Genomic DNA, 11,801 nt, shown 5'->3' with positions numbered 1-11,801 from the left:
TATCAGGGTTGTGATAATCAACTTTTTTAAAAGGCATGAAATGGTCATATTTTTGGGAAAAAGGGGCTAGCCTGATGGTATTTGCAGGGTTGGATTTTTGCCATAGGGCCCCATTTATGAGCCTAGGCAGACAGGTTACAACATACAGGCAAGTTTCAGTGGCCAGTTCAAGCAGTGCCACAGAACTGATCCACAGGGTTATTGATATATTTGGCATGCGGTCATCACACCATGTCACAGAGAGGGCCGATGTGAAGCTTTGCTGGACAGGGATGCATAGTATGGCAAGAGTATGTTAAGTGTATGGGACAGAGATCTGTCAGGCATGTTGCGATCCTTGTAGTAGAAAGGTGAATGTCCAATAAGTATGTGTGTATTTGGGATCAGGATGTGTTAAGTGTAGCATGTCCAACATCTCTGGGTTGGACATGGCTTTATTCAGGTTAGGCTGCATGCTACATAGTGGAGCTAGGGATTGGGAAGGGCAGTGTAGGCCATCTACACATGGGCAATAACCCTTAAAGGAAATATGTGATCTGTTATGGGTCACATGAGTGTTGAGTATGGCTGAACAATTATCTCTATATTCATGGATGACACCCTGTCATGATTAAAGGTGCCACATATGACTACCTGACTGGTGTGGTGAAGTAACTATTAAAGGAAAGACTATTGTCCAGCTGCATCCCATACACACTCAGTTTCCATTATGTTGACTGATGCCTAGGTGGATGTTCATGGGTACAGGGTTTTTAACATAGGGGATGACAATGCAATACTTAGCTGTCAGATTGTGGCCATACGTCACACACCACACATCTGACACACAAAGGCCCTTCTGTATGTTGAACACAGCAAACATTGAGTCAACTACTGCTCCTAGTTCATAGTCATTTGCAAACATCAAAAGGCAGATGCCTTCTGTGTTAGTCTGTGTGGTATAGATAACAAAGAGGGGGAGTACCAGGAATGAACCCTGTAGTACTGTATCTGGCACTGGTTTGATGTGCGTGTATTAGTCAGACACCTTCTGTAGTGTTGGTTTTGCCAGCAGTCCAGTTGCCAATCACACCTGTGACATAGGAATATACACCTAGTTTGCTGAGTATAGCTGGAATACAGTATGAGTGATGGTATTCTACAACCTGGCAAGGTCATAATATGCAGTGTGACAACCCTACTGTCATCTACATCTGTACTGAGTACATCAAATACGTTGATCACAGTTCATGGTCTTACAGACCAGACTCAGCAGGGTAGTTGTGCACTATTTCCCATTATCAACGGTGTCTCCCCCTTTGTGGGGTGTGATAACCATTGCTGTGCACCATTCAGTATGTACACAGCCTGACATGGAGCTATGATTGAACATGATGTGTATGTGGATAGCTGAATGTTCTTACATTTGTGTAGGATACACCCTGGGATGTTGACAAGTCCCATGAAAGCTGTATGTATGGCTTTAGAGAGTGCAGCTTGTACCTCCATAGTTGTTATTGCAGGGGTCCTGTAGTGTACATGGATATATAACTAAGTGCACCTGTTGGGGGGTAGGAGTGGGTTTAGGTTCTTCAAGATCCTATCTGGATGAACAGGTGCTATTTCTGTAGGTGCAGTACTTCCCACGCCATAGTGCTGTGCAGCACAGCAGGTCTTGTCATTGCCATTACGATTAATGACACAGCTATAGAATGTTCTGTGCTTAGCCTCATAATATGTGGCTGATTAGTTTCACAGTAGCTTTGTGTGGTTTTATATGGTGTATCTGCAACTTACTGAGGCTGACCAGGGATCACCTACACTCATGTGTGTTCACTCTTGCAACAGTTACTACCTTTTGTGGTACAATTTAAAGCATGGTACCACCAGTTTGCCTTCTTGTTTGTGTTTGGTTGAATCTTGGTTCTGTTTTAATGACACAATCACTGCACATATGTGACTGCTTAAGGTTCATTTGTGTAGTATTCAGCATTTGCACATGCATTGTCCATCAGCATGGGTGCCATGACAGTCACCACTTTGCTCTTAGGGAACATAACATTGGCATTGGAGACTGACTATGTGTAGCATACTGTTAGCCCTGTTTTTGTGACTACTGTGATCCAGGTCATTGGGGCTGATGGAATCCAACATGCATTGAGCACAGGTGTTGGTACATGAGAAGTCTTCCCAGTTTATAATGGAATAGCTGAGAGTAGCCATTATTATGGTTTTCTGTCTCAGACCTAATCTTCCCTATTACAGCACATTATGACAGTTGGGAAATCCACGGCATGGAGAGTGATCTGCACAAGGTGAATTTTGAATTCCACTTTGGCACAAAGGTAGTTGCTCAGCATAATGCATCTGAAGTTATGCAAGTGCAACTAACGTGGGGGTGAACATATCCTTCAGGAATATGGACACACTTGCGGCTCATCTGTTCCAATTAAGGATAATGGGCAAGAAGTGAGGTATGTGTTATAACATGGTCATGCAGGTGTGCTCTCCAGAGCATTGAAACATCTCAGCCACTGCACAGATATGTTCTCCATGTTAGTGATTGACATATGTGTGTCCATATAATGTTTCTGACATGTATCATTGTGTAGCGAGACCTGCAGTTTATTGTCTGGCTGTCCCTGTAACAGCAGTGGACCTTCACTTGAACTGTGAATGATGAAGGATCTATAGGGGAAGCATGATCCCTAATCAGTATCCAGATTCCCAGGGGTGACAGGTGCAGGCCCTGTCTGGCAAAGCATCATGGTCTATCAACCATGTTATCCTAGGCAGACAGATACTGGATATCCTTTGACTTGCACCACTACATTAGACAATTGTGGAATACAATCCTTTTGTTCCTGTACTGCAGTATCATTCTGACCAATGGCAGAATGCTACCCATGCCTTGGGACATACCTGCATGGGCTACAAGACCTGACAGTTCCTACATATATTTCCATGCAGTCCAGGCTACTGCATCACAGGTCCTGCACAACAACATGGAATATGCCAGAGCCATGTGTATAGTTCAAAAGGTGGTCTGAGTGTATGGGTATGTGGCTAATCATGGCAGACAGGCAGCTGACAGTATGTATGCCCTCGTATAGGTTGGTGTGTACTGTTGGGCATGTTTCCGGCCACATATTCTGAGGTGTTGCACAATTATGCAAACTATGTCATACAATTTGTGTATTTCGTTGTCTGTAGCTTCCAGCTTGGGAGGTCACTTGCTTGGTCAGGTACTTAAAAGAGTCTGTGAATGTGTATTATTTCTAGTAGTGTGTGTGTGGGTGTCTTTACTGTGTTCTGGTAAGGGTATGTGTTGGTTGTGATGATGCATGTGTTAACCTACACCTCATGACTGTCCAGTCTAGTCATGGCTGTAGACTGGGCTGCCTTCCAGCTTACCCCTGTAGCTGCATCCCAAACATTGTGTGGGGTGTGGTGTTAGGTGGGTTTGGCAGTGTACATGGCATAGAGATTACATTCCCCCAGGATGGCCACATACACAAAGCTGACATTAGTAAACACCAGTAGCTGACTAGTGGACATGCCTGTATGAGCATTCAGTACTACAAGTACCAAGTACTGTATTTAATTTACTTATTGCTTATGAAGATGTTTTAGACAGTGATGCTCACATGAAAATATTTGTGTTATGGACGTGACAACACTTGCTATTACGGAATCATTATAGCTACCTTTAGCAGCAATTCTCATCTGAGGAGCACATCACATCCTGTTAGTTGATTACAGATGATGCAAGTGTCTACAGGTCTGTTTCCTTCTCTGGGTATATACTCACATATCCGCCAGGACCATGAGCTCTGCTGGGCACAGACACCCACTCTCCAAACAGAGTCATGTATCAATAGACTCTGATGTCACTATTAACATGAGCAGGATATAATCAGATAGTGTAAGCCATCACCTATGAAGGGGCTATTACACATGGGCAGCATTCTCCTACATCTTAACCTCCTACTTCAGAGTTTACACTGGAGTTAAAGATGATATCCAACCTGCTTCATTACCAGTAGTGTGCACTACCTTACATACAGTATGTACAACGGCTGTTAGGTTGACAATGAGAGGTTAAGCTACACATACCTGGTAGTTCTACCCGTGTGTCTCTACTCTCAATATCCACTCTATGTAGGTGTGCACATAGCCATTTGGCCCAGCCCTGTAACAAGGGTCACTACACTTTTGCATAACATGTACACATGTACAGCTGTTATTGCTTGCAAACAATACTAGCGAGGTCCAGCCCTATAACAAGGGTGACTACACATTTGCATAACATGTACACATGCACAGCTGTTATTGCTTGCAAACAATACTAGAGAGGTGGATATTACATGTGTTATGTGCATGGATAGTTACCTACCTCTTCCAATTATCTTTGCTATCATGCTTCTAAACTGTCAGAAGAATACAAATGATATGTATCCTGTTATTGAGTATTGTAATTGCCAATAGGCATAATTACTGTTTACATAACATAACAGAACTGCTATGTAGAATGGAAAACAGATCTGCCTAAAATACTGTACATTACACAGTTATTGGCACAATATCACACAATGCATACCATATTTGCACAGTAAACCCACCTTTGACATGTTCATCTTACTTATACACCTATACATATGTTGACTGTTACAATATATCGACATATACTATCCCCTGTTATAGCACATACTTATTGGACCTATCCTGACACTGACAGTGGCTGGAGGCGAATTGGTGAGTTCCAAGCCCATATAATCCCTTGTTGTGTATGACGAGTTTGCCTTGTGACCTACAGCAGTACACACATAGAATACTACAAGCATTACTACTGCTCAACAATACATCACTACAAGATAGCTATTTCCACTATATGCATTGATTACAGTGTAATTCTTACAGAACAGGTAGTGCATACACAGGCATACTACATGTTATACATACCTTCTTAGTAATTGGATGTGTTAGTGACTAGTATAATACTCGTTTTCGGTTCGTCTTTCAGTGTTTTGTACTGTCCTACAGCTAGACACAGATGGTTTGAATGTGTGACAAGGCAACCTTTTATATTTACAGATCAGTAACATTTGCTATCCCGATAACCAATTGGTGTTCATAAGTAGCTAATTACATGCACATCAGCTGCAGTGCTACTGCCTTAGCCAATACCATGGCTACAGTGGAGTATAATTGAGTACTCTACTGGGGTGTTGTCCTTTTGCCTTACTTGTGAGGAAGACAGCCTGGAAGTGTTGTTTGGAATCTATTGAAAAAGCTGTATGGAGACGAACAGTAATATATTGTGTGTAATGCCTAGAGAATTTGGTTTAAATGTGAGTGCTGCTGTTATATTAATGAACATTGCTACTTGTGCAGGGTTTGTCTGTAGCTAATACTTCTGCATATGTTTCAGTCTGGCCAGATTGTTTGACCAGCTCAAGGCTGCATAGCTATGCATATAATGTTAGGGGGTTTACAGTGTGCTTACCAGACATATTTAGCTTGGTGTTACTGTGTATCATACTGTGCTGATAATCAGTACTCTGTAACACTTTCTGGTGTATGAACCTTTCAGGCCTCTGAAACAGGATTAGTTCTTACAAACCCTGTAACATCAGCAGCTGTTCAATTGTATAATAGCTCACATAGGGCCATGTTAGTGTGTCTGTGCCCAGGTATGTTAAGACTTCAGCAGATGTTGTACAGTAGTTGAATAAATGGTTATGGTATGACAGTATGTATCAATGTAATTATTTTAGTTGTGGGGTAGATGTTGGTGGGTGTACATAGCACATGCAGGTGTGTAAGAACCCCTTTTATACAACGTCTATAGGTGTGTGGGTGTTCTTTCCCTATGTGAACACCTATCCCTTAGTGGACTAATACTATGGTAATTGCAGGCTGATTCATTAAGGCACTGCTAAATGCTTCCTGCATAGCATGCGGGTACTGTTAGTCCTTGAATCCTTTTGGCAATATATTGGAATGTAATAAAGTTTTGCAAAATGAAAGCTGTCTGTGTATGTCTGTCATGGATATTTGCAGTCATTGCAGTTGTGCTGGTTACTGTGTCCATAGAACATATTTGTAATAGTGTATTGGCATATACTCTTCATATGTTATGTTCATATTGTTTGGGGGGGGGCAGAATGTGTGATTGCCATGGTCCATGTTATACTCACATATGAAGACTTTGGATGCTTTCTACACACATGTATATATGTGTGTGTATATATATATATATATATATATATATATATATATATATATACACACACACACACACACACACACACACACACACTTGCATACGCACACACACACACACACACACACACACACACACACACTTGCACACACACACACACACGCGCATGTGCATATGTGTGTGTGTGTGTGTGTGTGTGTGTGTGTGTGTGTGTGTGCTAAATATGCCGCACACACATATGTGTGCGTGTGTGTGTGTGTGTGTGTGTGTGTGTGTGTGTGTGTGTGTGTGTGTGTATATAGATATATATATATTATTGCATACATTTATCTGTACCTCCATAGATGTGTAGATGTTTTTAACCTATCTATATATATCTACATATATATGCAGATCTGTATATATCGACATATCTGTATTTCTCTCAGCTGCAGTGAGTGTCGTGCAAACCCATTTACTGGGTTTACGTGTGTTTTCATCTCCGTTCACATGCATACTTGGTTACCTTGTGTACTCTCAGCTAAGCAAAGCTATGGCCAGTTCAACACACCCCTATCCTGCAGCTTTGCCTAGCTAGGGGCAAACCGGTTTAGCAATGCTGCAATGTGCTTACAGCAATGGCAAAACACCCCTCTCTTGATGTCATCTTTATCTCAAAGACACACCTCGGTGTTATAACGCTACACTGTGAGGTGCATCCTTACACCAGCAGGGAATCTGTGACTCACTATTACTCCTCTCATTTGCATGGCATTGCCTACTAATTCCTAGCTACCATGCATAACACTGTCACAGCCCCTTAGCAACCCTTGCGCAATAGTATGGTGTAGTATGCCTGCCATTGACTATTAAGGGGAAATCGTGATATGTGTTACATTGCAGTTTTATTCTATATTTTTATATTTTCCTTGTGATCCCCTTTGCACACCACTGCCCTGCGCTTCCATGTCGCTATAGTGCGACTATATATATTAAATGTTAATTTTATATTTTGTACATTTTTTTATGCCAATGGCTATATATTTAGCCATTGGCATATATTTACAATATAATACATGTGTTTGGTCGGCTGTCATAACTCCGATTATATGTTTGCAAAAATGTAAACCATTTTCTTACAGTTTACATTTCTGCATGTTTACACTACGCCTGTACCACTTCCTGGATCGCTGCATACCTTCATTTGCATGCTACACTGCTGCACATGGGGTAATTAGCATACAGGGCCCGGGAGTTGTGCGGGTGTAGCGTACGCGGGTAGTGCACATGGGATCAGCTCATACCTGGATCGCTCGGTGGTCATATTTGGTGTTAGAATATCGATGCTATGCCTGCACCTCGTGCAAGCTTTATGAATCCTGGGGAGAATGGTGTAATGTGTATGAGAGTTTACTCATCCATGAAGTATAATCTCTGCTCATCTGCCATCATATGACTGACATTCTCACCTTGAACCAGTCAACGTCTAATAAAATGTTGATAATCACGCATTTAGGAATATGCATTATTGCCCACCCTTCCCAAAAAACGGCCATTCTCTGCTACAGCAATAAATAATATTCTGGTGTAATACTGCAAAAAGTGTAACTAAGGCAATGCACAGTGGCAATAGTAATTGTATGTAATACAAATAAAAATGATGATTCCATACTGTTTTTATGCACCATATAAATTAAATGTGAATGCATACCTTTAAAAGAAAAACTTATATGTGACAAAGCATTTTTAGTTAAACCAAGCTTTCCAATAATAACAGTACCTGGTGTAATGCCCCTGCTGAATGTCTGGGTTTGGTTAAGGTGCTAACACACGTAAGAGGGCATTGTTCTAAACCTGTAACCTACAGCCCTATTCATACTTTCTTTATTCTGATTGTGGCACTTTTAAAGATGGAAGCACAAGTGAAGGCACAGGGCTACACACACCAAGCTGGTCAGATGAAGACACCCTGATAAGATCTGGGCATGCACAAGAAGAAGTGAATGAAAAAAGGTTTTCCTCTGATAGGATTTGGGTGAGCACCTGACATCCCTGACAGGGATCACAGACTCTGGCAAACAGTACCACCACAGTTATGACAACCTACAGAAATGCAGGCCCAACCAGCTGGCTGAGTGGGTTGACCATATAGTGGAAAGAAGACCAAGATTCTATAGTAAGTATAATTGTTTGGGGAAGGGGTCATATTCAACCTAGGTTTAAAATAATAAACTATAAGAAGGTTGCATAATTGCATAATTGAAGGCATTTACTAAAATAAATATGTGTATCTGAAACATGTATCTGTAATGTTATTATAATAATGCAAAATAAAGTATAAACATATCAGTACAAAGAACTGCATCTCTATACAAATATACAGAATATTTATGTGCTAACACAATTGTCTATATAAATACAAATGTAGCATAACATATGAGTCAAATAATAATCTGCATATATATCTCTGTAAATCACATAAATACATCTGCATGTGTACACATAACTACTGGTTCATGTATTTTTAAAGAAAGCAAAACAAGTTTTCATTTTCAGATATTTTCATTTAGTATTGCATTACCTTAGGTAGTAGCTATACTGCTTGCATACAATTTGTATTTATTAGTATAATATTTGTAAAAGATAGCAATGTATTATGCAATATTAATTGCATGTACAAGATGGCTAAACTTAGTCAAGCACTACACTTTAGACAGAGTGGAGACTGAGGGAGAGAATGGGGTCAGGATTGCAATGTCAAGTGAATGTCCTGCAGATACTGAGAAATGACAAGTCGTATTATTTATATACTGTATTCATTCTGTACAGACTTTAAATTATCCCCTTATATGCTTAGAATTCTTAAGTAAGGAAACTGTCAAAGCCCAAACTTTTGCACAGCTAAGGAAATGAAAATTTCCATGACTTGCTACATTTTCTGTGTGTGTGTGTGTGTGTGTGTGTGTGTGTGTGTGTGTGTGTGTGTGTGTGTGTGTTTATGTGTACACCTTCTGGCTGAACTCGGTTCACAGACTGTTACATGCAAAACATAATATTTTAAAAAATTCCACCAAAAGTGTATAAATGTCTGCATGACTTGCAGTAAAGGGAACATTGTCAAAGTATGATAATTAAGATAATAATATCAACAAACACATAGTAAGCAAATACTACAGTAAATAGAATGCCTTGCCAATAACTACTGGTCATATAAGTAAAGTTAAGGAAAAAAGGGAAAAATAGGTATGCAAGAATTGTCTTATGTCTTCTCTTTATAGCTGAGGAAGAAATCTCCCACAGGAGAAAGTAGTAATAATGAAAAGCATGGTTGATTGAAAACTCTGGTAAACATGAAGAAAGTAATCAATATTATTGCACAGTTAACTAATTTTAGTAATATATAGGGTAATAATTAATACAAATACATATTCTGGTCTTCAAGGCACCAATGTCAAAAGGCCCAATGAACTGAGTATAAACGTAACAATTGCAAATGTGAAAAAATAATAGGAATAACTTATGAAAAGGAGAGACACCCCCAAATTTATTAAATTTCTGTGCAGGACTAATCTAGTCCTCCATGGAAGTGGCAGTTTAAGAGGAAGACGGTGGCGCGCCATGCATATTAATGAAGGCACGCTGCCTGAACTCCTAATGCTACAAGGAGAGTGGACAAGTGCAGGGTGCATGTCTGAGAGTAGAGCTCTCAGAATAAATACGCCCCTGCAAAGTAGAACAGAAGAATGTGTAAATAAATGAGCGAGACTGCTCACAAGTGTCTACATATCCCCACCAAAAGTCCCCATGTGTTCAACAGCAACAGTACAGTCAAATAAAATGAAGAAACCCTATTATTTATTTTTTTTTAAACCCAGAGTACAGCTAACTGTAGGTGTGCGGGTTCGCCCAATGCCTAGTTACGGTTAAAGCAGCTAAAAAGGCTGAAGAGTATAACAAGGAATATATATGCAAATGAAACAGCACAGCAATAGTGGAGTGGCTAGAGCATCCGCCTAATGAACAGGCATTCCCGTTTCGAGTCCCACTGCAGCACAAATCATTTTACACTGGAAATCTGTATATGAACATAATATTACATCATTTTGCCATATAACCTACAGAATAACAATTAAATGTGAACTGGACTACTGCATGAAATGTACATGTGAAGTGTTAGTGTCATAAGAATAAGGCACAAGTAAGCAGGTCTAAGTGCAAATAAGCAATGATAAGCATGTCCAAGTGCGTTTGCGCGGGGATAAGCATTGTCCCTGCAGAGTAAGCAAAGTAGAAGCTGAGAGTAAGAAACTGTAACTGGAGGTTAGCAGTGCTTACTGTCGTGCAAACCCGTGCAAACCTGCTTACAACCGCTTTAAAGTGCCTTAAACACTCTGGATCCAACAGCACAGGTTCTGCCCAGAAACAAAATAAACTTCCTCTGCAAGTCTTGAACCCAGGACCCTGTACATTATAGTCACAGTATTATTTATTTATATGCATTTGTTTAACCAGGATAGTCCATTGGGCTCGAAGAACCTGTTTTCAATGGAGTCCTGGGGAGAAAAGCTCTACATACAGATTAAACAAAGATGAGGATATACATATACATTACATGGGGTTAAACATTGAGAAAAAGCTCCACAAACAGATTACACAAAGGTGAGAATATACATATACATTTGATGGGGTTAAACATAGTACAGTTTATGTAATTAAACATGCAGAGATAGCTAAAAAACACATTTTTCTTTCTTTTTTTGTGAATAGAGTTAGAGTAGTATACAGGTAGGCCATGAGTAATGCTACCTGGTGTTTAGACAGTCAGAAGAGAAAAAGATACTAGAGTAAATAGTAGGTTATGAAGGGTGAGAGCAGGAGCATTCCCATGTGGAGGTTAGATAAGAGTGGAGTGATTTTTTAAAGGATGGGAGGCTTGTAATGGTATGAATAGAGGGAGGAAGGGAGTTCCATAAGTGTGCTAGTGAGAAGGACAGGAGGTTTTGTCCAGGAGGGTGGAGGGGTGTATGAATTTCTATGAGATTTTGATTGTTTGATCTTAGATGTCTTTGTGTATGGTGTATTTTAAAGGTAGAAGAGAGTGAGGGGTAGAGGGATGGCTGGAAAATCAGTTTGTGAGCATATGTGAGTTGGGTATATGAGAGGTAGTTGGGTAGTTCTAACCATTTCAGTTTGTGGAGTGGTTCACAGTGGTGTGTTGATGATTTGTTAGAAGTGGCAAATTTGGCAATTTTATTGTAACAAGAGGATAGTTTGGTTTTGAGGGAAGATTGTAGGTTAGTAAGAAGGGGTGCTCCATAGAGAAGGGAGGGTAAGAGAAATGTAGTTGAGAGAGTAATCTTGGTAGCTGAGCTGAGAAAACGATTATGACGGTAGAGCATGCCAAGTTTTTGGTGGGTTTTATTTATGTTTTGTAGTAGATGGGAATGGAATTTAAGCTTGTCATCAATTTGGACTCCTAATAGTTTGGTTTCTGATACAAGCTCAAGGGGAATGTTATTTTGGCTATAGATGGAGAATGATTTATGATCGATGTTAGTAGTTTTTGAAGGAGTAAATATCATGAGTTTGGTTTTAGCAGCATTAAGAGCTAGATGGT

The sequence above is a fragment of the Protopterus annectens genome, chromosome 3.part0, assembly GCF_019279795.1.
Source record: "Protopterus annectens isolate FY-2018-M chromosome 3.part0, PAN1.0, whole genome shotgun sequence".
Classification (NCBI taxonomy): Eukaryota; Metazoa; Chordata; order Ceratodontiformes; family Protopteridae; genus Protopterus; species Protopterus annectens.
Note: the sequence above shows the minus strand (reverse complement) of the source record.